This window comes from Oncorhynchus clarkii, chromosome 19 (genome assembly GCF_045791955.1).
Source record: "Oncorhynchus clarkii lewisi isolate Uvic-CL-2024 chromosome 19, UVic_Ocla_1.0, whole genome shotgun sequence".
Lineage (NCBI taxonomy): Eukaryota > Metazoa > Chordata > Actinopteri > Salmoniformes > Salmonidae > Oncorhynchus > Oncorhynchus clarkii.
In genome coordinates this window covers 54,425,742-54,447,733 of record NC_092165.1, presented here as the reverse complement: position 1 = coordinate 54,447,733, position 21,992 = coordinate 54,425,742, and positions in this window count along the sequence as shown.

The following is a 21,992-nucleotide window of genomic DNA, read 5'->3' as shown; positions in this document are numbered from 1 at the left end:
TACTAAGGATTTAACTTATCAAAACGGTGGTTAAAAAAAAAGTTAAAAGAATCCAGGAGGGGGGGGGGGTCATCTCTGAAATGTGTTTTTCCTGCAGAAGTCGGATATGCTTAACACATCTGCCATGCTGTCAGAGCATCTCCAACAGCTGAAGGGCGTGGAGGTGAGGCTGCTAGCCCTGGAGAAGAAGCTTCAGGTGGTGGAACGTAGGAGATGGGGGAAAGCACCTCGAAATAACAGGGGCCGAGAACTAACCCGCTGTGACGCTGTGGAGTCTTCCTCATGTTGCTGCTCATCAGGAGAGAGTGAAGACGAGGGCAACCAATCAGGAGCTTTGACAACCAGAACCGTGGAGCGCTGACAACCAGCCCTCGGGAGCGCTGACAACGAGACAGGACTTGGAGCCTGTTCTGTTCTTGAACCTAAAATATAACTAAGTTCTGAACAAAATGTTGCCGCCTTGTGTGTTGATACACCCCTGTACTGTGTTTGTTTTAAGAAAACTATTAGAGTGTTGGAATAATTAGAAAATGGTATAATTCATTATTTAAGATGCATTGTGCTTGTTACACTTGATTTGATGAGCACACCAGGGTGCTATTTTCACAAATGATTAATTTCCAAAGTTGGTATAGTTGTCACTTGGCTGTCATGATGCAATCACGGCACAGATGATGTAATAATGGGGCTGCTGAGCTATTCTGAGGTTGCACTGGCTCAGGTCCTCATTCGTTACTCAGACACATTGGATTCACATCTCTGGCCTCCAAAGATAAGAATCCAGAGCTGTTTTTTTTAACTACTTCATTATCTGAAGATGGTCTGTGTTGGTATTGGTGTGGGGCACTGCAAACACCCAACCTGGTCAAGGGTTGGGATGGAGATCACACCCAATGAACTGAGAAAGGTAGTGGAGAGCAAGGAGTATGACACCTCTTTCTTGGACATGGCCCTGCACAATGTTGGCTGCATGATCCTGGTTCTCTGCATGGCCTTTCTGGTCATCTCCATGATGTACCTGTGGATCAGCAGGAAGAAGAGCCCTGGACAGGTTGGTGAATAGTTACTCTTTGTCAATTTGTGAATCCAGTTGCATCATTTTTGGTGGTAATAAATCTCTGCCCTAGTTTTACATATGGTCTACATTGAAAATATGCACCTCTGTGTACTTAGCTACATAGCTAGCCTACGTTGCTTAGATAGCTTACAAAGGCCTGCTGGGACGGGTTGGTGAAAAGTCCTGAAATCATACTGCTCTCGATGTATTTCTATGTTACTGTTTTTTGAAGGACACATTTTAGTTTTTTGAACGTATGTCTGCCAACATTTCTGTCAGGGCAAAGCAGGATTCCTCCAGTGCAAAGGCAGCATGCAGAAGCTGCGCCAGGGATTTGAGTTGCAGGAGCAGGTCCTGCTCAAGATGGATGGCATGGAGCAGCGTATGGTTTCCCTGGAGGGTTTCCTCAGATCCATTTGGAGGAGGAGATCCAGAGGCGATAGCAAACAGGAGGCCGCAGACAAGTACAGAGATGTCCCGGGCTTCTCTGACCGCTCCGACTAATACCTGATTAACCGCTCAACACCTGAAGACCCGGTTTATGGAGACTGTTTTATGTCTACTGATTTTGGGATTCTGTTTTATGGACAGTTTTAGTGCATTTGGTAAAATAAGCATTTTAAAAACAAAACAAAAAATGTGTGAAATTGCATCAGAATTGTTTACCTTTTATTTAAGGTTCATAGAATATGATTGATTCTAAACCAAGGATATATGCTTGATATATATATATATATATATATATATATATATATGTATATGTGTATGTATGTGTATATATATATATATGTGTGTGTGTGTGTGTGTGTGTGTGTGTGTGTGTGTGTGTGTGTATATATATATATATATATATTACAAAAATTGAAATGGGAAATTAGGTAAAGCAAGATATATAAATCACATCAAAAAGGCCTAATGATTTTGAGGATTACTGGAAATTGTTTGACTTTGGCTACATTTTGACAGTTTGATTTCCAAATCAATAGTGACATAATTTAGAAAAAACGGGTGGAAATTGTAAATAAGTACTTTATTTGACCAATCGCTGTGATTTATTATAATTTAATACGCGTGATGTTCCCATACGAGATATGACTACATTTTAATTAAATGAATACTTTGGCATATTTGTGATGAGATGAAATGACGCTCCCACATTGGAGGACAGGTAAACTATTTACGTCAAAATGATCCCACGAAATGATGGCGGTTCTGTTCCATCACTGTTCATGTTGATTAAGATATTGTTTTTCCACCCGTAATCTGGGACTATACTAAATATAATTCTAATTTTTGAAAGAGTCAAGTAATAGCAAGGGAACCAATTATCCATACATAGGCCCGCCTACCTGTCAGAAAAACGAAAGAAAAGCACCTGTATTGAAGCACCCATTCTACTATCTTTGACCATGGTTTTCTCAAAGTGGAATAAAACAATGTACATGTTTTTTGCCTCGTTTACATTAGCGAATCAATCAATTCGTTATTTGTATCTAAACGTGCAAACACTGCATTGACTGCATTGAAGGTGAACGGAAAGGCTCTGGAGCAACGAACCGCCCTTGCTGTCTCTGCCTGGCCGGTTCCGTGCTTGAAAAAACACCTGCATTGCTTGCTGTTTAGGGTTTAAGGCTGGGTTTCTGTACAGCACTTTGAGATATCAGCTGATGTACGAAGGGCTATATAAATACATTTGATTTGATTTGACGTGTGTGCCTCTGCCATACATACATTTCTGAACGTAGGCTGCGCTACATCCTATGCTGAAATGTTGCTCTGAAGACTGCAATTGTTATACTTGTCCAGTAGATGGCACTGTCGCACACCTTTCTCTCTAACATCAAATCAAATTTTATTGGTCACACATTTTTAGCAGATGTTATTGCAGGTGTAGCGAAATGCTTATGTTCCTAGCTCCAACAGTGCAGTAATATCTAACAATTCACAACAACACACACACATCTAAAGTAAAAGAATGGAGTTAAGAAATATATAAATATTAGGACGAGCAATGTCAGTGGCATTGACTAAAATACAGTAGAATAGAATACAGTATATACATATGAAATTAGTAAAGCAGTATGTAAAAAATTATTAAAGTGACTAGCGTTCCATTATTAAAGTGACCAGTGATTCCATGTCTATGGACATAGGGCAGCAGCCTCTAAGGTGCAGAGTTGAGTAACCGGGTGGTAGCCGGCTGGTGATGGCTATTTAACAGTCAAATGGCCTTGAGATAGAAGCTGTTTTTCAGTCTCTCGGTCCCACCTTGATGTACCTGTACTGACCTCGTCTTCTGGATGGTAGCGGAGTGAACAGGCCGTGGCTCAGGTGATTGATGTCCTTGATGATCTTTTTGTCCTTCCTGTAATATCGGGTTCTGTAGGTGTCCTGGAGGGCAGGCAGTGTGCCTCCGGTGATGGGTTTGGCAGACTGCACCACCCTCTGGAGAGCCCTGCGGTGGCGGGCGGTGCGGTTGCCATACCAGCCAGTGATACAGCCAGACAGGATGTTCTCAATTGTGCATCTGTAAAAGTTTGTGAGGGTCTTAGCGGCCAAGCCAAATTTCTTCAGCCTCCTGAGGTTGAAGAGACGCTGTTGCGCCTTCTTCACCACACTTTCTGTGTGGGTGGACCATTTCAGAACGTGGTGATGTGTACGCCCAAGGAACTTGTAGGCATAGACTTCATAAGGGACGGTTATTGTGGATCAATTGGGAAGTGGCTGCATAATTTGTGAGTAACAAAACATCTGCCCCACATTGAAATGATGCACTGCAGTGCATCTCCATATTCTATAGATTGCACTGTAATCTCCTGAGTTTGTTGCATGTAGTTTAGGCTTTTCTTGTAGTTTGTCAAAAAGCAGTTGGTCCATGTCAATGCCGTATATTATAAGCTAGATTTTGTTGACTTGCCTTTGATTTGAAACAACAGGGGGATTGATATCCATATTTAATATAAACCATGATTTTCCAGTAACCTATCCAATTAATTCCCTGGCAGTACGCCTGTGTAGCCTAACTCAACGTCTTTGAAGGAGATGGTGACAAGCACACCATGGAGTAGCTTGTCAATTGTTCATCTGGGAAACCACTTTAAATGATGTTGTTGAATGCTAATTTGCATATTTCCACCACATGAGATTATGCTATTTTATATACCTAACTAGAATTTGCTTTACTTTCTCACATGACAGTGTAAGAGGCAGTAGCGATGCATGGGTAAAATCACTGGGGAAGCCAAGCCAGGGAAAAAAGGCAAATTACAACCTGTGTGTTGTGATAATTGCGTTATTTGCTCTATAATCTGTTATATCAATATGGCAAGGCATAATGAACTATATGCCTAAGGCCGAGACAATAAGAAGACACAGTGGCAGAATAAATTCAACCACACCTTTGTTTCATCACAAAACCGGAGAGCAACATCTGTCTGGTGAAGCTCCCAAAGTATTTTAAATAAAATAATAGCCAATTACAATTTTATCTAGCTAGCTAGCCACCAGAGGACAAAGACACAACGGGATACAATTCAAGTTTTTTCTGTAAATTACGTTCTGCTTTTGATGTGATGTGATTGGTGTGAAGCCAAATGGAGTGCAAAGGGAGTGCAAATGCTCGCTGGCTTCCCTTGCATTCAATACTGTGGGCGGCAACAACATCATTCTCTTTTTGACCATACAGCATCAGATAGAAAGGCTACACATACAGAGAAAGAGGGGTGCTGTTTTGCTCGCCGGAATCTTTCTCCGGTGAGATAAATTCAAGCTCTTGCAAAAAAATGCATTTTTTTTATTTTTTTTTATTTTGAGGGAGGGAGGGAGGGCTTCCCTTGGTATCCATGAGTACATGCCAGTGGTGAGAGGGAGAGGGGGAAAAAATGGTTGAAATCCCACATGGCCTGCCTGTGCTCACGTCATGTCTATCCAGCCTGCATGTGATCATGACGAAAAGGAGAAGTGTGGAGAAGATGAGAAAATAAGAAATCCATGCTGAGTGCGTTAATCAAAGTCCATCATCTTGAAGCAGGGCCGGACCCCTCATTAGACAGGATTAGGCGGCCACCTAGGGTGGCAGATTAGCGAGGGCTGCATTTTCTGAGCTAAACAGTGCCCACTTTGTCAAAGGCAGGGGCGCAAAATATTTTGCTTCTTCATTCCCAGTGCACCTCTCCAGGGTGCTGTTGGAGAGACACATCGCTGCGACACTCCAACGTAAAAAAAAAGACCTAACATAAATCATGTAGCAGATACAGTCTATGGTAGAAAGAGTAGGTCATGGCCTTTTCTGTAGCCTTACAGGCTGGAGATAAAATGTATGACATTGTAGTGAGATGGACCCTTTTTAAACATCATGCACATTTCTCAGATCAAATAGCCTTACCTAAATGACGCCCAATCAAATAAAAAAATGCGCTGACATGTTAACGAACACCATATCCTAAAAACAGGACAGATCAAAGTAAAATTAACAATATGGAATGGACAATCAGGCTACTTACAACTGCTGTTTAACCCATGGGCTAAAATGTCATGATCATTGGTTTCAAGTTTGTATCCATCAGCCGATCATAGCGAAAAATAAGATACTTATGCATTTCCTGCTGTGTAAACAAATTGATTATCATTGAAAATAAACTCAGGATAACTCCCGATAAAGTTGGATAGCTGATATTCAGAGCTTAAATTTGATACGGTGAGATTTCAAAACTTTTAAAACCATCACTAGAGAGAGACTCAATGAATACAGCAAAGAGCTGCTGTTTTTACAAGTAAGTTAATGTTTAAGTTGTTTTTCAGCACTTTGTTCAACACTTTTATAAGCCATAAAATGCTAGTTCTCCCTACTTCCACTGACGCTACAACCAGCACTGCAGCTGCAATGAATGATTCTAGCAAGGTGTTTCCATAAGCTTGTGTTGTTATTAATAGCGGCTTGTGTCTTTTTTAATATCGAGGAATAGAGACAGTTTCATCATATCGCATGATGGTTTTTGCGACTGCACTCGAAGAATCTTACAAAGTTCTTGAAATGTTCCGTATTGACTGACCTTCATGTTTTAAAGTAACGATGGACTGTCGTTTCTCTTTGCCTATTTGAGCTGTTCTTGCCATAATAATAGCCTATTTTTACCAAATAGGGCTATCTTCTGTAAACTAATCCTACCTTGTCACAACACAACTGATTGGCTGTAGCCTTACAGTGCATTTCCACATAACGCAATGGGGGATTTGAAACAATGGAGCCCAATTCATTTTCAGTGGAGGGAAGTGAAGTGGTTGGGGGGGGAATCATTGGGCGACGCGAGCATGGGTGAGGGAGCGTGAACAGAGCAGCACCAAAGTTGGGGAAAGCTGAACTTTATGCAAATACTAAGCAATATTGTGAAGCGATTGACCAATCGAAGCTCCCTATAGCTTCCCCTACTGGATTTGCTGTTGATACCTAGCACTACGTAGCCTACTTTCTACCTTGCTAGCACCCACATTAGGGTGAAGCTAGCGTGGCTATCTGAATTATTGTGTTATGTGTCAGTGTGCCCATTTTTCCTGCCTATAGTGCCGAGCCTCATCATCTGTGTGGTGTTATTACTCTGCGATACGGCTCCCTTCATTTCCTGTTTCTCCAGCCGTGTGAAGGCAGAACGGCAGCGTTATTGAAAGGGAAGGGTAAAGGAGCAGAAGCCGTCTCCTGTCACAGCTGATTGTAAGACATATTGCACTGTCACTGTGTCACACACACACACACACACACACACACACACACACACACACACACACTGGGCGCAATATGTCATATCTTTTCAAAATAAATGAAATAAAGCAATCGATGGTGAAGCATGACGATGATGCAGAGGCCAGTCTGTATTCCTCACACCACAAAAATATCAATCAACAATTTGGTCATGTCAATTTGTCCAACGTACACCCCCACAAAGACGCAGGGTCATCATTATTAGAGTGAAAGTAGTTCCTCTCTTGCACCATACGTTCATGAATACTGGCTCATCTTGAAGTAGCCTGTACCCACATGACTTCTCATCAAGCAACATGTTATTTTTCCTGGGTTAATTATGATTCGTGTTGATGTTGGACAAGTTCACACAGTAATACCTGGTAACCCTACTGTTGTGCATCACAGTATTATTGATGTGGTGGGAGTTGTCATAACAACGGCTGCTTTATCGTTAGCGAGCTGTCAGGCAAGCTGGGCCCCAGAAGAAAGTTTGTTTACTGTTCAGAGAACCAGAGTAGAGAAAGAAAAGTGAAAAATAGAGGGAGAGTGATCGCGATGCTGTGTTGGTCCAGATGTTTTTCAGGAATGAAGCGACTGAAGCGGGGTGAGGCTGAGTTGTTTGTCAGGTGGAAGCTTGATAGAGAGAGAAATAGAGTCAGCTCAGCGCCATTGACTCTTGATCGCAGCGACGCAGAGTACGTTCCCCACACCCCTTTATTTCCACACCAGCACAAATTAGCAATTTCTTTACAATTTAGATTGAGTTTGAGTCATTTCAATGTCGATTAAGATCATCCGCCCCCCCCCCCCCCCCCCCCCCCATTTAAATATATTTTGGATTGAATGTGCTCGCCGTATGTTTAACACCCCTGGCTTACTGTATTTATACTTGGGATATCATTTTTCATTGGGAAAAGTAATTTTTAAAAAGCTGAATCTTAATATCTTAATTAAGCTTTCAGCAGCGGGATTTTTGTTGTTGTTGGATGACTGAGTATATTGGCCAAACCAGTGACCTATTCTGTGGACCTGTAAAACCACTGAATAGATGGGAAGTATTGGAAAAAGCGGTAGCCTAATGTTGATACTATCTGTGATTTGACCTTTTCATACCGTCATACTAACAAATAGACTATCTGTTGCTATTATTAGGTGGATTTAGCGGTAACTGCTTTCACTAATTGAGACTAGTACGCACTGCACATATTTCAAACATAGCCAACTACAGTATGTATACTTTCAACAGCTGACAATATTTCTTATGTTATTGAAGTCATAAATCTTCCAGACAGAACTGGGGCAAGCCTAACAGTACAGTTTGATGACCATGAGAGAGAAGACAAGATACCAAGGGCATGGTGTTCTTGGATTTGAAATCTCAACACATCCCTCAATTTTTTTCTCCTTTTTAAACCTCCTGTAGTTGATGTCCTCGCCCTGTGGAAACCTAATTTGCATAGTAAAAAAATCACCTCTAAAGATGTGTCAGTTTAAGCTATAGATACACTACATGACCAAACGCATGTGGACACCTGCTTGTTGAACATCTCATTCCAAACTCATGGGTATTTCAACTAGATGTTGGAACATTGCTGCGGGGACTTGCTTCCATTCAGCCAAAAGAGCAGTAGTGAGGTCGGGCACTGATGTTGGGCGATTAGGCCTGGTTCGCAGTCGGCGTTCTAATTCATCCAAAAGGTTTTCGATGGGGTTGAGGGCTCTGTGCAGGCCAGTCAAGTTCTTCCACAACGATCTTGACAAACCATTTCTGTATGGACCTCGCTTTGTGCATTGGCTAATGTTGTACAAATGGCCTGGGTTTAGACAACTGTTGATTTGATCAAAAGACAGAAGGGTATAAGGAGGGTAATTCAGGAATATGCTTGTTGGTTATTTCTTTGAGTTAAGTGATTGATCGATAATCCATACTTTTCTCTGAGTAAAGAGAATGTCCAGCCACGTGACACACACACACACGGACACACACACACACACACACACACACACACACACACACACACACACACACACACACACACACACACACAAAGGTATTTCTCATGGAGGCGTATTCTTACCCATCAGACTGTGTAGCTTCTAGAGATGGGGGGGAAAGTAATCAATGATTTTTGACTATATTATATAGATTCTATGACTCTAAGTATCGATGCTCTAAATAATAATACGATTATATATATACAGTGCCTTGCGAAAGTATTCGGCCCCCTTGAACTTTGCGACCTTTTGCCACATTTCAGGCTTCAAACATAAAGATATAAAACTGTATTTTTTGTGAAGAATCAACAACAAGTGGGACACAATCATGAAGTGGAACGACATTTATTGGATATTTCAAACTTTTTTAACAAATCAAAAACTGAAAAATTGGGCGTGCAAAATTATTCAGCCCCCTTAAGTTAATACTTTGTAGCGCCACCTTTTGCTGCGATTACAGCTGTAAGTCGCTTGGGATATGTCTCTATCAGTTTTGCACATCGAGAGACTGACATTTTTTCCCATTCCTCCTTGCAAAACAGTTCGAGCTCAGTGAGGTTGGATGGAGAACATTTGTGAACAGCAGTTTTCAGTTCTTTCCACAGATTCTCGATTGGATTCAGGTCTGGACTTTGACTTGGCCATTCTAACACCCGGATATGTTTATTTTTTAACCATTCCATTGTAGATTTTGCTTTATGTTTTGGATCATTGTCTTGTTGGAAGACAAATCTCCGTCCCAGTCTCAGGTCTTTTGCAGACTCCATCAGGTTTTCTTCCAGAATGGTCCTGTATTTGGCTCCATCCATCTTCCCATCAATTTTAACCATCTTCCCTGTCCCTGCTGAAGAAAAGCAGGCCCAAACCATGATGCTGCCATCACCATGTTTGACAGTGGGGATGGTGTGTTCAGCTGTGTTGCTTTTACGCCAAACATAACGTTTTGCATTGTTGCCAAAAAGTTCAATTTTGGTTTCATCTGACCAGAGCACCTTCTTCCACATGTTTGGTGTGTCTCCCAGGTGGCTTGTGGCAAACTTTAAACAACACTTTTTATGGATATCTTTAAGAAATGGCTTTCTTCTTGCCACTCTTCCATAAAGGCCAGATTTGTGCAATATACAACTGATTGTTGTCCTATGGACTGAGTCTCCCACCTCAGCTGTAGATCTCTGTAGTTCATCCAGAGTGATCATGGGCCTCTTGGCTGTATCTCTGATCAGTCTTCTCCTTGTATGAGCTGAAAGTTTAGAGGGACGGCCAGGTCTTGGTAGATTTGCAGTGGTCTGATACTCCTTCCATTTCAATATTATCGCTTGCACAGTGCTCCTTGGGATGTTTAAAGCTTGGGAAATCTTTTTGTATCCAAATCCGGCTTTAAACTTCTTCACAACAGTATCTCGGACCTGCCTGGTATGTTCCTTGTTCTTCATGATGCTCTCTGCGCTTTTAACGGACCTCTGAGACTATCACAGTGCAGGTGCATTTATACGGAGACTTGATTACACACAGGTGGATTGTATTTATCATCATTAGTCATTTAGGTCAACATTGGATCATTCAGAGATCCTCACTGAACTTCTGGAGAGAGTTTGCTGCACTAAAAGTAAAGGGGCTGAATAATTTTGCACGCCCAATTTTTCAGTTTTTGATTTGTTAAAAAAGTTTGAAATATCCAATAAATGTCGTTCCACTTCATGATTGTGTCCCACTTGTTGTTGATTCTTCACAAAAAAATACAGTTTTATATCTTTATGTTTGAAGCCTGAAATGTGGCAAAAGGTCGCAAAGTTCAAGGGGGCCGAATACTTTCGCAAGGCACTGTATATATATATATATATATATATATATATATATATATAATTATTTTTTGCCAGGTAGTTAACGTTAGCTAGCGCTAGTCGGCTGTAGCAGTGTCAACTTTTGTATTTCTCCTCCTATAACTTGACCTCAATCTTCTTTTTAAATGATGAGTCAACATGTTTTCATCACTTTTATTTCCATGACTAATCAAAATGTGTTTTTATTATGGCTTTCTTTTGCAGCAGTGAGCAATATGTGAGCAATAGCAGTGAGCAATATGTTTGGAACATTGAATCGCAATAAAATCGCAGTATCGAATCGCAATACATATAATTGTGATAAATGATAATATATATGGAATCACAACACATTTAATTGTGATAAATCGAGATACATACTGTATGGAATTGCAACACATACAGTTCATTTGGAAAGTATTCTGACCCCTTGACTTTTTCCCATTTTGTTACATTACAGCCGTATTCTAAAATGGATTACATTGTTTTTCCCCATCATTGATCTACACACAATATCCCATCATGACAAAGCGAAAAAAAATTGTTTTTGCAAATGTATAAAAACTTTTTTAAAGACTACCTTAAATACACTGCTCAAAAAAATAAAGGGAACACTTAAACAACACAATGTAACTCCGTCAATCACACTTCTGTGAAATCAAACTGTTCACTTAGGAAGCAACACTGATTGACAATAAATTTCACATGCTGTTGTGCAAATGGAATAGACAACAGGTGGAAATTATAGGCAATTAGCAAGACACCCCCAATAAAGGAGTGATTCTTAAGGTGGTGACCACAGACCACTTCTCAGTTCCTATGCTTCCTGGCTGATGTTTTGGTTACTTTTGAATGCTGGCGGTGCTTTCACTCTAGTGGTAGCATGAGACGGAGTCTACAACCCACACAAGTGGTCAGGTAGTGCAGCTCATCCAGGATGGCACATTAATGCGAGCTGTGGCAAGAAGGTTTGCTGTGTCTGTCAGCGTAGTGTCCAGAGCATGGAGTCGCTACCAGGAGACAGGCCAGTACATCAGGAGACGTGGAGGAGGCCGTAAGAGGGCAACAACCCAGCAGCAGGACCGCAACCTCCGCCTTTGTGCAAGGAGGAGCAGGAGGAGCACTGCCAGAGCCCTGCAAAATTACCTCCAGCAGGCCACAAATGTGCATGTGTCTGCTCAAACGGTCAGAAACAGACTCCATGAGGGTGGTATGAGGGCCCGACGTCCACAGGTGGGAGTTGTGCTTACAGCCCAACACCGTGCAGGACGTTTGGCATTTGCCAGAGAACACCAAGATTGGCAAATTTGCCACTGGCGCCCTGTGCTCTTCACAGATGAAAGCAGGTTCACACTGAGCACATGTGACAGACTTGACAGTCTGAAGACGCCGTGGAGAACGTTCTGCTGCCTGCAACATCCTCCAGCATGACCGGTTTGGCGGTGGGTCAGTCATGGTGTGGGTGGCATTTCTTTGGGGAGGCCGCACAGCCCTCCATGAGCTCGCCAGAGGTAGCCTGACTACCATTAGGTACCGAGATGAGATCCTCAGACCCCTTGTGAGACCATATGCTGGTGCGGCTGGCCCTGGGTTCCTCCTAATGCAAGACAATGCTAGACCTCATGTGGCTGGAGTGTGTCAGGAGTTCCTGCAAGAGGAAGGCATTGATGCTATGGACTGGCCCGCCCATTCCCCAGACCTGAATCCAATTGAGCACATCTGGGACATCATGTCTCGCTTGCACCACAGACTGTCCAGGAGTTGGTGGATGCTTTAGTCCAGGTCTGGGAGGAGATCCCTCAGGAGACCATCCGCCACCTCATCAGGAGCATGCCCAGGCGTTGTAGGGAGGTCATACAGGCACGTGGAGGCCACACACACTACTGAGCCTCATTTGGACTTGTTTTAAGGACATTACATCAAAGCTGGATCAGCTTGTAGTGTGGTTTTCCACTTTAATTTTGAGTGTGACTCCAAATCCAGACCTCCATGGGTTGATACATTTGATTTCCATTGATAAGTTGTGTGTGATTTTGTTGTCAGCACATTCAACTATGTAAAGAAAAGCGTATTTAATAAGAATATTTCATTCATTCAGATCTAGGATGTGTTATTTTAGTGTTCCCTTTATTTTTTTGAGCAGTGTATATTTAGACTCTTTGCTATGAGACTCTTTGCTATGAGAAATTGAGCTCAGGTGCATCTTGTTTCCACTGATCATCCTTGAGATGTTTCTACAACTTGATTGGAGTTTACCTGTGGTAAATGCAATTGATTGGTGATGATTTGGAAAGGAACACACCAGTCTATATAAGGTCCCACAGTTGACAGTGCACGTCAGAGCAAAAACCAAGCGATGAGGTCAAAGAAATTGTCCGTAGAACACAGAGACAGGATTGTGTCGAGGCACATATCTGGGGAAGTGTACCAAAAAATATCTGCAGCATTGAAGGTCCCCAAGAACCAAGTAGCCTCCATCGTTTTTAACTGGAAGAATTTTGGAACCACCAAGACTCTTCCTAGAGCTGACCGCCCGGCCAAACTAAGCAATGGGGGAGAAGGGCCTTGGTCAGGGAGGTTGCCAAGAACCTGATGGTCATCCTGACAGAGCTCCAGAGTTCCTCTGTGGAGATGGGAGAACCTTCAAGAAGGACCACCATCTCTGCAGCATTCCAGCCACTCTGCAGTAAAAAGCACACGACAGCCCACTTAGTGTTTTCCAAAAGGCACCTAAAGGACTCTCAGACCATGAGAAACAAGATTCTCTATCCTGATGAAACCAATATTTAACTATTTGGCCTGAATGCCAAGCATCACATCTGGAGGAAACCTGACATCATCCCTACAGTGAAGCATGTTGGTGGCAACATCATGCCGTGGGGATGTTTGTCAGTGGCAGGGACTGGGAGACTAGTCGGGATCAAGAGAAAGATGAACGGAACAAAGTAAAGAGAGATCCTCCAGAGCGCTCAGGACCTCAGACTGGGGGCGAAGATTCACCTTCCAACGGTACAATGATCCCAAGCACACAGCCATGACAATGCAGGAGTGGCTTAGGGACAAGTCTCTGAATGTCTTTGAGTGGCTCAGCCAGAGCCCGGAATCTTCAGAAAAGACCTGAAAATAGCTGTGCAGTGACGGTTCTCATCCACCCATACAGAGCTTGAGAGGATCTGCAGAGAAGAATGGGAGAAACTCCCCAAATACAGTTGTTGCCAAGCTTGTAGCATCATATCCAAGAAGATTCAAGGCTGTAATCGCTGCCAAAGGTGCCTCAATAAAGTACTGAGTAAAGGGTCTGAATTTTCTGTTTTGTATTTTTTTTAATACATTTGCAAATGTTTTTGCTTTGTCATTATGGGACATTGTGTGTAGAATGATGAGGGAACATGTTGACTTAATCCATTTTAGAATAAGGCTGTAACATAACAAAACAAAACAAACAAAAACTCAAAGGGTCTGAAAACTTTCCGAATGTACTGTAATTGGGATAAATCATAATACATACACTGAGTAAACCAAACTTGAGGAACACCTTTGCCCTCAGAACAGCCTCAATGTGGACTCTACAACGTGTCGAAAGATGTTCCACAGGGATATTGGCCCATGTTGACTCTAATGCTTTCCACAGTTGTGTCAAGTTGGCTGGATGTCCTTTGGGTGGTGGACCATTCTTGGTACACACTGGAAACTGTTTAGTGTGCAGTTCTTGACACAAACCGATGCGCCTGGCACCTACTACCATACCCCGTTCAAAGGCACTTAAATCTTGCCCATTCACCCTCATCCTATGTCATGGAAAGAGAATTTCTGTATATTTCAGTGCAAAACTTTTGAAAAGGTTGAATTAGCTCTTTGTTTTTATTCTGTGTTTAAGTTGGAGCTGGCCGGAGGGTTTTCATGTACTCTCAAAAGTTCCCAAAATATATCTTTGAAAAAGATGAATGTGCTTTAGCTCAGTTCATTTCAATGTCAGAGGTCGCTGAAGGTTTATGCCGACTGACTAGACGGGGGCACAGTCTAGTAAAGGCAATCCATGGTCAATCTTTCTAGCCTGCTATGCATTTAAAACCCACTCCATACCAATCAGGGAAACTATTCAGTTCTGAAATGGAGACTAATGACCCCACTGATGTACAGCACCTATAGGTTTAATAGATGTACAGCACCTATACATTTAATAGATGTACAGCACCTATACATTTAATAGATGTACAGCACCTATACATTTAATAGATGTACAGCACCTATACATTTAATAGATGTACAGCACCTATACATTTAATAGATGTACAGCACCTATACATTTATTAGATGTACAGCACCTATACATTTAATAGATGTACAGCACCTATACATTTAATTAAATGTACAGCACCTATACATTTAATAGATGTACAGCACCTATACATTTAATAGATGTACAGCACCTATAGGTTTAATAGATGTACAGCACCTATACATTTATTAGATGTACAGCACCTATACATTTATTAGATGTACAGCACCTATACATTTAATAGATGTACAGCACCTATACATTTAATAGATGTACAGCACCTATACATTTAATAGATGTACAGCACCTATAGGTGTAATAGATGTACAGCACCTATACATTTAATAGATGTACAGCACCTATACGTTTAATAGATGTACAGCACCTATACGTTTAATAGATGTACAGCACCTATACATTTAATAGATGTACAGCACCTATACGTTTAATAGATGTACAGCACCTATACGTTTAATAGATGTACAGCACCTATACATTTAATAGATGTACAGCACCTATATGTTTAATAGATGTACAGCACCTATACATTTAATAGATGTACAGCACCTATACGTTTAATAGATGTACAGCACCTATACGTTTAATAGATGTACCTATACATTTAATAGATGTACAGCACCTATACGTTTATTAGATGTACAGCACCTATACGTTTATTAGATGTACAGCACCTATACATTTAATAGATGTACAGCACCTATAGGTTTAATAGATGTACAGCACCTATACATTTAATAAACTCCGTCCTCACCTTTTACTCGTGTCCTGTCCATTTTATTCAATGTAATATTCTGTCAGGGACAATTCAACCCAACCATTGTGTCTTTTTCTTATAAGGGGGAATTCATCAAAAATCTTTGGAGAGAAACTCAATAATTAGACATCTCTATTCTCTGATGAAGTTGGTAATGAACTGTGGCTGAAAGAAACAAACGTCATGATTTCGTTCAATAAGACAAAAAAGAAAGTGGAAAACAATTGCCCGAGGCTTTATTCTTAGTTAAGCTCAACCAGAAGAGATATCTTCTCTTAAACTTTGGACCCACTGTGAGGACCAACAGCCGTCCTATCGTTTGCTGTTGCTGCAGTGTGTTATAGCAACCACTTGCTGGGTGTCAGCGGGCAGTGGCTATTGTCACATACTCAACCTGTAGAAACATCTAAAAATTAACAGAAAATAACAGACATAGACACTCTTTTGCACTTGGCCGGCCATCATTCTGGTGTGTTTCCTCTGTAAGACATTTCATCTTTAAGAAATTGCTTTTGTGTCTCTATTTCATAGTCTTCTCAATAACAGTGCTTCAGTGCCATTATTTGAGATGCAGATTGTGACAACTGCCTCTAAGCATGAGATGATTTAGGATTTATATTCGGGTCCCCATTAGCTGTTGAAGGAGCAGCAGCTATTCTTCCCGGGGTCCACACAAAACATACAGAACTCTAAGGGACAAGAACAGCAACACAAATGAAATGTTTGCCTTTGATATTCTTATGTACCGCTGACTCACTGAATCCTCCGGTGTTGTGCCTCTCAATGCTCTCTCAACCAGATGTTCTGCCATTGACAGTTCCAGTCAGACCATATGTGGTGAAAAGCCTGTCCCAGTTCCACTCTCCACTAGCATCTTCCCATTGTGCTGATAACAGTATGTTCATCTCGCTTTTGTGACAACTCAGTATTCACCACACAGCTGCCACTGCCTTACAAGCCTCTCCCGTTTTTATTAAAAACTCTCCCTGGCGTTCAATGATCTCTGTCTGAGGTTGATCTGGGACCAGAATAGATACTGGAAATAAAGAGAGGAGAGAAGAGGTCTTTAAAAAAAGGCTTTTCGTTTCGGTCAAATTTATACACCACATTACTTGTGTTGTTCTATTATTGACGACGTCTTCTTGTTGGAGCTAGCTGGATCAACCCGGTTTTCATTGTTTAGCCAGACTCTCCATAATCGCATTGTTTGCTATGTATATATATTTCCCAGGGTTACATTGTAATGTTGTCAGAGAGGTTTAATGCGTGCCTCTTACGTCAAGTTTTATGTTAATGGTATGCAATGCCCATGGACTTGAGAAGCTGCACTGACTCTTGTACTTTTCAGTTTGAATTGAAAACATGGCTAAAATCTATCCAAACCTGTACACCTGAGTTATCTGTGGTTCCTCATATGTTAGATGACAGTTGATGATAGTGTTGTTGTTGTTAGAAAAATATATTATTGGATGTAATGTATTGGTATGTTGTATTGTTTTAGTGAGTATGTGTATTGTTGTTGTGTAATTGTCCTTAGCTGTCCTGGGACTACGGGTGCAAATGAGTTTTTGGCTAACCCCGGCACATTTACATGGATGTTGCATTATTGTAATATTGATGTTGATTAATGTGCATTGTCGCCTGTTAATAAATAAATCAAATAAATGTTTGGCTATGTGGATATCCTTGGTGTTTATCAGTTCTGTTATTACCCAACACTGCCAGCCTAAAGCACTTTCAACATCTGGTTTGATTGACAGATCGATATGTGTTGTAGACAAGGTGCTGGGACTGACACCTCACATATTAGTGCTGGGCGTGGCAATTTCTCTGCTGCAGTGATGCCAGCTGTGCAGTAGAGGGTCAAAACACACGTAAAGACTGTTTACTCACCTTTTGTGGGGGAAAAAAATGCTTTGAAAGCAAATGGAACCTCAGAATTTATCCATCTTTGTTTTACCACCTCATCACTGAATGATGCATATCTTACATCGTATTACAAAGCACCCTGCTATGTCATCCAACAAGGTTATGAAAAAAATATATATATATTTTTGGGGATTAAAGCTACTGTTTCGCTTACCCAATATATCTTGCGAGCCTTACATTCCTTTTTTTGGGTTGGCTACTACAGCATGAGAACATTTTCCATAATAGATTTGACCAGCCACCATTTTCAGTATTTCAGCTAAGGAAACGCATACAACACTTTCCAGAGGAGGAAAGAGAGAAGAGAGGGATTAAAAAAAGCCTGTTTTGAGAGGGATGAGAGGGAGTCCATCGACTGGAGGAGATATGACTGACACCTCCAAAGACAACCACTCTTGAAGATATCAAAGACTACCACGCCACTTGAAGATATCAAAGACTACCACTCCACTTGAAGATATCAAAGACTACCACGCCACTTGAAGATATCAAAGACTACCACGCCACTTGAAGATATCAAAGACTACCACTCCACTTGAAGATATCAAAGACTACCACGCCACTTGAAGATATCAAAGACAACCACTCCACTTGGCACACAATGGTTGAATCAACATTGTTTTCATGCCATTTCAATGAAATGACGTGGAACCAACGTGGAATAGACATTTAATTGACGTCTGCCTAGTGGGACTTCCATGCCACTCTTTCCTATCTGTGGAGTTCTGACTGTGTTTCATGTCAATGTCTGCCTGCGTGAGAGAGAGAATATGTTTGTTTGAGGATACCCCTCTTTTTTTTAAATGAGAAAAGCAGATTATGCTGGTGGCCTTTAGAGGAAAACCTCAATCTTCCCTTGGAGTGTTCACCAAGGCTTTGACACGCCACATATCATTTGTGATAAAATCCTGTGAGAGAAGGGCCAATGGATGCCTTTTGAATTCAAGGCTCCTATAGTCCTCTGATCCCTCTAATACACTTCCTCTTCCCCTCCCGTCTCGGGTTTCCCTGACACATTAATTCAGTCTCTCTCTCTCTCTCTCTCTCTCTCTCTCTCTCTCTCATCCCACGTTCCTCTTTACCCGTGTGGACCTTTCAGACTAAAACGTTAACCTGCGGTTTTGCCTAATCTGGGAGGTACAGCTGGCTGGAGAGAGGTTGAAGCAAAGGCCAGATAAATAAAATAAATAAAAGCTCTGAATGTGTGTTGAACCAGAGATAGTCCAACTTCACCTGTAAGCATACCTTGGTTGCCGTTACGTCTGGAGAATGTTCATGTCACGTTTGTTATAAGGATCGGACCAAAGCGCAGCGTGGTATGCGTACATTCTTATTTATTAAAAGAATGAACACTGAACAAAATAACAAAACGTGACGCTATACAAATGAGTGCTGACAGGCAACTACACATAGACAAGATCCCACGATCCATATGATTCCCAATCAGAGACAACGATAAACAGCTGTCTCTGATTGAGAACCATATCAGGCCAACTCTAGACATACAAAGACCCTAGACAATACAAAAACTAATGTAACCACCCTCGTCACACCCTGACCTAACCAAAATATAAAGAAAACAGAGATAACTAAGGTCAGGGTGTGACAGTACCCATCCCCCCCAAAGGTGCGGACTCCCGGCCGCAAACCTGAACCTATAGTGGAGGGTCCGGGTGGGCATATACCCTCAGTGGAGGCTCCGGTTCTGGACGCATCCCCCCATCTTTACGCTGATTCCTCCGCCTTTGTAGAACCAGACTGCGGATCATCGCAAGAGGCTCTGGACTGCGGATCATCGCCAGAGGCTCTGGACTGCGGATCCCCGGACTGGGAACCGTCGCCGAAGACCCCGGACTGGGGACCGTCGCCAGAGGTTCCGGACTGTGGACCGTCTCAGGAGATTCCGGACTGTGGACCGTCTCAGGAGTCCGGGACTGTAGACCGACTCAGGAGGTTCCGGACTGTAGACCGTCTCAGGAGGTTCCGGACTGTGAACTGTCGCCGGAAGCTCTGGACTGGGAACTGTCGCCGGAAGCTCTGGACTGGGAACTGTCGCCGGAAGCTCTGGACTGGGAACTGTCGCCGGAAGCTCTGGACTGGGAACTGTAGCCGGAAGCTCTGGACTGTGGAAGCTCACTGGAGGACTGATGCGTGGTACCGGTACATGTGTTACATGTGGCACCGGGCTGAAGAAGAAGTGTCAGGAAATAACATGCTACAATTTGTTAATGGAATATCATCATTTCACTGTCATATAACCACATACTGCTGCAGGGGCATCATGCACCCCAGAATTTTGAGGGGGCACAAAGTACATTAGGATGGCTGGGGGGGTGTTCCCCTGTCTGTCAATTGGAGAATTTAGAGTTTTTCAAACACCTGAAACAGCTTTTTTTCTGCAATCCAGAGCCATAATCATTATGCTTAATTCCATGTTTATTTTTATTTTTATCTAAACATACCTCTTGAGCTGTCTGTATCCTCCTTCTCTGCATCTCAGCAAAAATCTGGGTTAAAGTTTGAAAGATTCAGGACAATTAGTAATTGCTTGTTTTTTGTAGTCTACTAACCTTACCAGCTGGCATGCCACCTAAGATTGTCCTACTTGAGTAAAAGTAAAGATACCTTAATGGAAAAGGACTTATGTAAAAGTGAAAGTCATCCATTAAAATACTACTTGAGGAAAAGTCTTAAAGTATTTAGTATTAAATGTACTTAAGTACAGTGGTGGAAAAAGTACTAAATTGTCATACTTGAGTAAAAGTAAATCAAATTAAACATATTAATCAAACCAGACATAATTTACAAACACTTTATTTGTGTTTATTTAATAATAATAATACATTTTATTTAAAGGGCTTTTCACAACACCCAAAGTCACATTACATACACAATAAAATCAGCAGGATACAAAGTAATACAATCTCATTTTAAATAAGTATATAAAAGAACACTAAACATGAAGACAGTCTGACCATGGAGAACACTAAGCATGATGACAGTCTGACCATGGAGAACACTAAATATGATGACAGTCTGACCATAGAGAACACTAAACATGATGACAGACTAACCATGGAGAACACTAAACATGATGACAGACTGACCATAGAGAACACTAAACATGATGACAGACTGACCATAGAGAATACTAAACATGATGACAGACTGTGTCACGTTCTGACCTCTATTTCCGTTGTTTTGTATTTATTTAGTATGGTCAGGGCGTGAGTTGGGTGGGCAGTCTATGTTTGTTTTTCTATGTTTTGGGGCATTTCTATGTTTTGGGCCTAGTATGGTTCTCAATCAGAGGCAGGTGTCATTAGTTGTCTCTGATTGAGAATCATACTTAGGTAGCCTGGGTTTCACTGTGTGTTGGTGGGTGATTGTTCCTGTCACTGTGTTTGTTGTCACAGGATAGGCTGTATAGGTTTTCACGTTCCGTTTGTTGTTTTGTAGAGTTAAGTTATTTCATGTATCGTTCAGTTTCCATTAATTAAAGAACATGAGTAACCACCACGCTGCTTTTTGGTCCGCTTCTCCTTCTACAGACGAACGTCGTTACAGAATCACCCACCCCAACAGGACCAAGCGGCGTGGTAACGGGCAACAGCAACAGCAGCAGCAGGAGAAGGAACAGAGGCAGCAGCAGCAGGAACAGCAACAGCGAGATCAGGATTTTGGGACATGGGAGCAGAATCTGGACTACACAACTTTGGAGGAGATAGACAGGTGGGCGGTCGACCCAGGGAGAGTGCCGGAGCCCGCTAGGGATTCGATGGAACAGTGCGAGGAAGGTTACAGGCGAATGAGGTTGGCGAAGCAAGCACGGCGGCGCGGACGGAAGCCCGAGAGTCAGCCCCAAAAATGTCTTGGGGGGGGGGAGTGGCAGAGTCAGGGGTCAGACCTGAGCCAACTCCCCCCGTTTATCGTGAGGAGCCAAGGAGGAGCTCAGAACCAGAGCTGGTGTTGGAGGTGAGCGAAGCAGAGACTGTGAAGGAGTTAATGGGGAAATTGGAGGAGAGAGATATGAGGGAATTGCTGGTTTGGTGCATGAGGCACGACATTCGCCTGACGGAGCGTGTCAGGGATTTAATGGCACCGGGGTCAGCTCTCCATACTCATCCTGAGGTGCGTGCGAGGGGTCTGGTGAAGACTGTGCCAGCCTCACGCACCAGGCCTCCTGTGCATCTCCCTAGCCTTGCACGTCCTGTGCCATCTCAGCACTACAGTGCTCCTAGCAGTGCTAACTGTGGCGGGCGTGGTGCTGGTCAGGCACCGTGTTATGCAGTTGTTCGCACGGTGTCCCCAGTACGCGTGCTTAGCCCGGTGCGCTACATCCCAGCTCCCCACATCTGCCGGGCTAGGGTGAAGATCCAGCCAGGGCGGTTGGTGCCAGC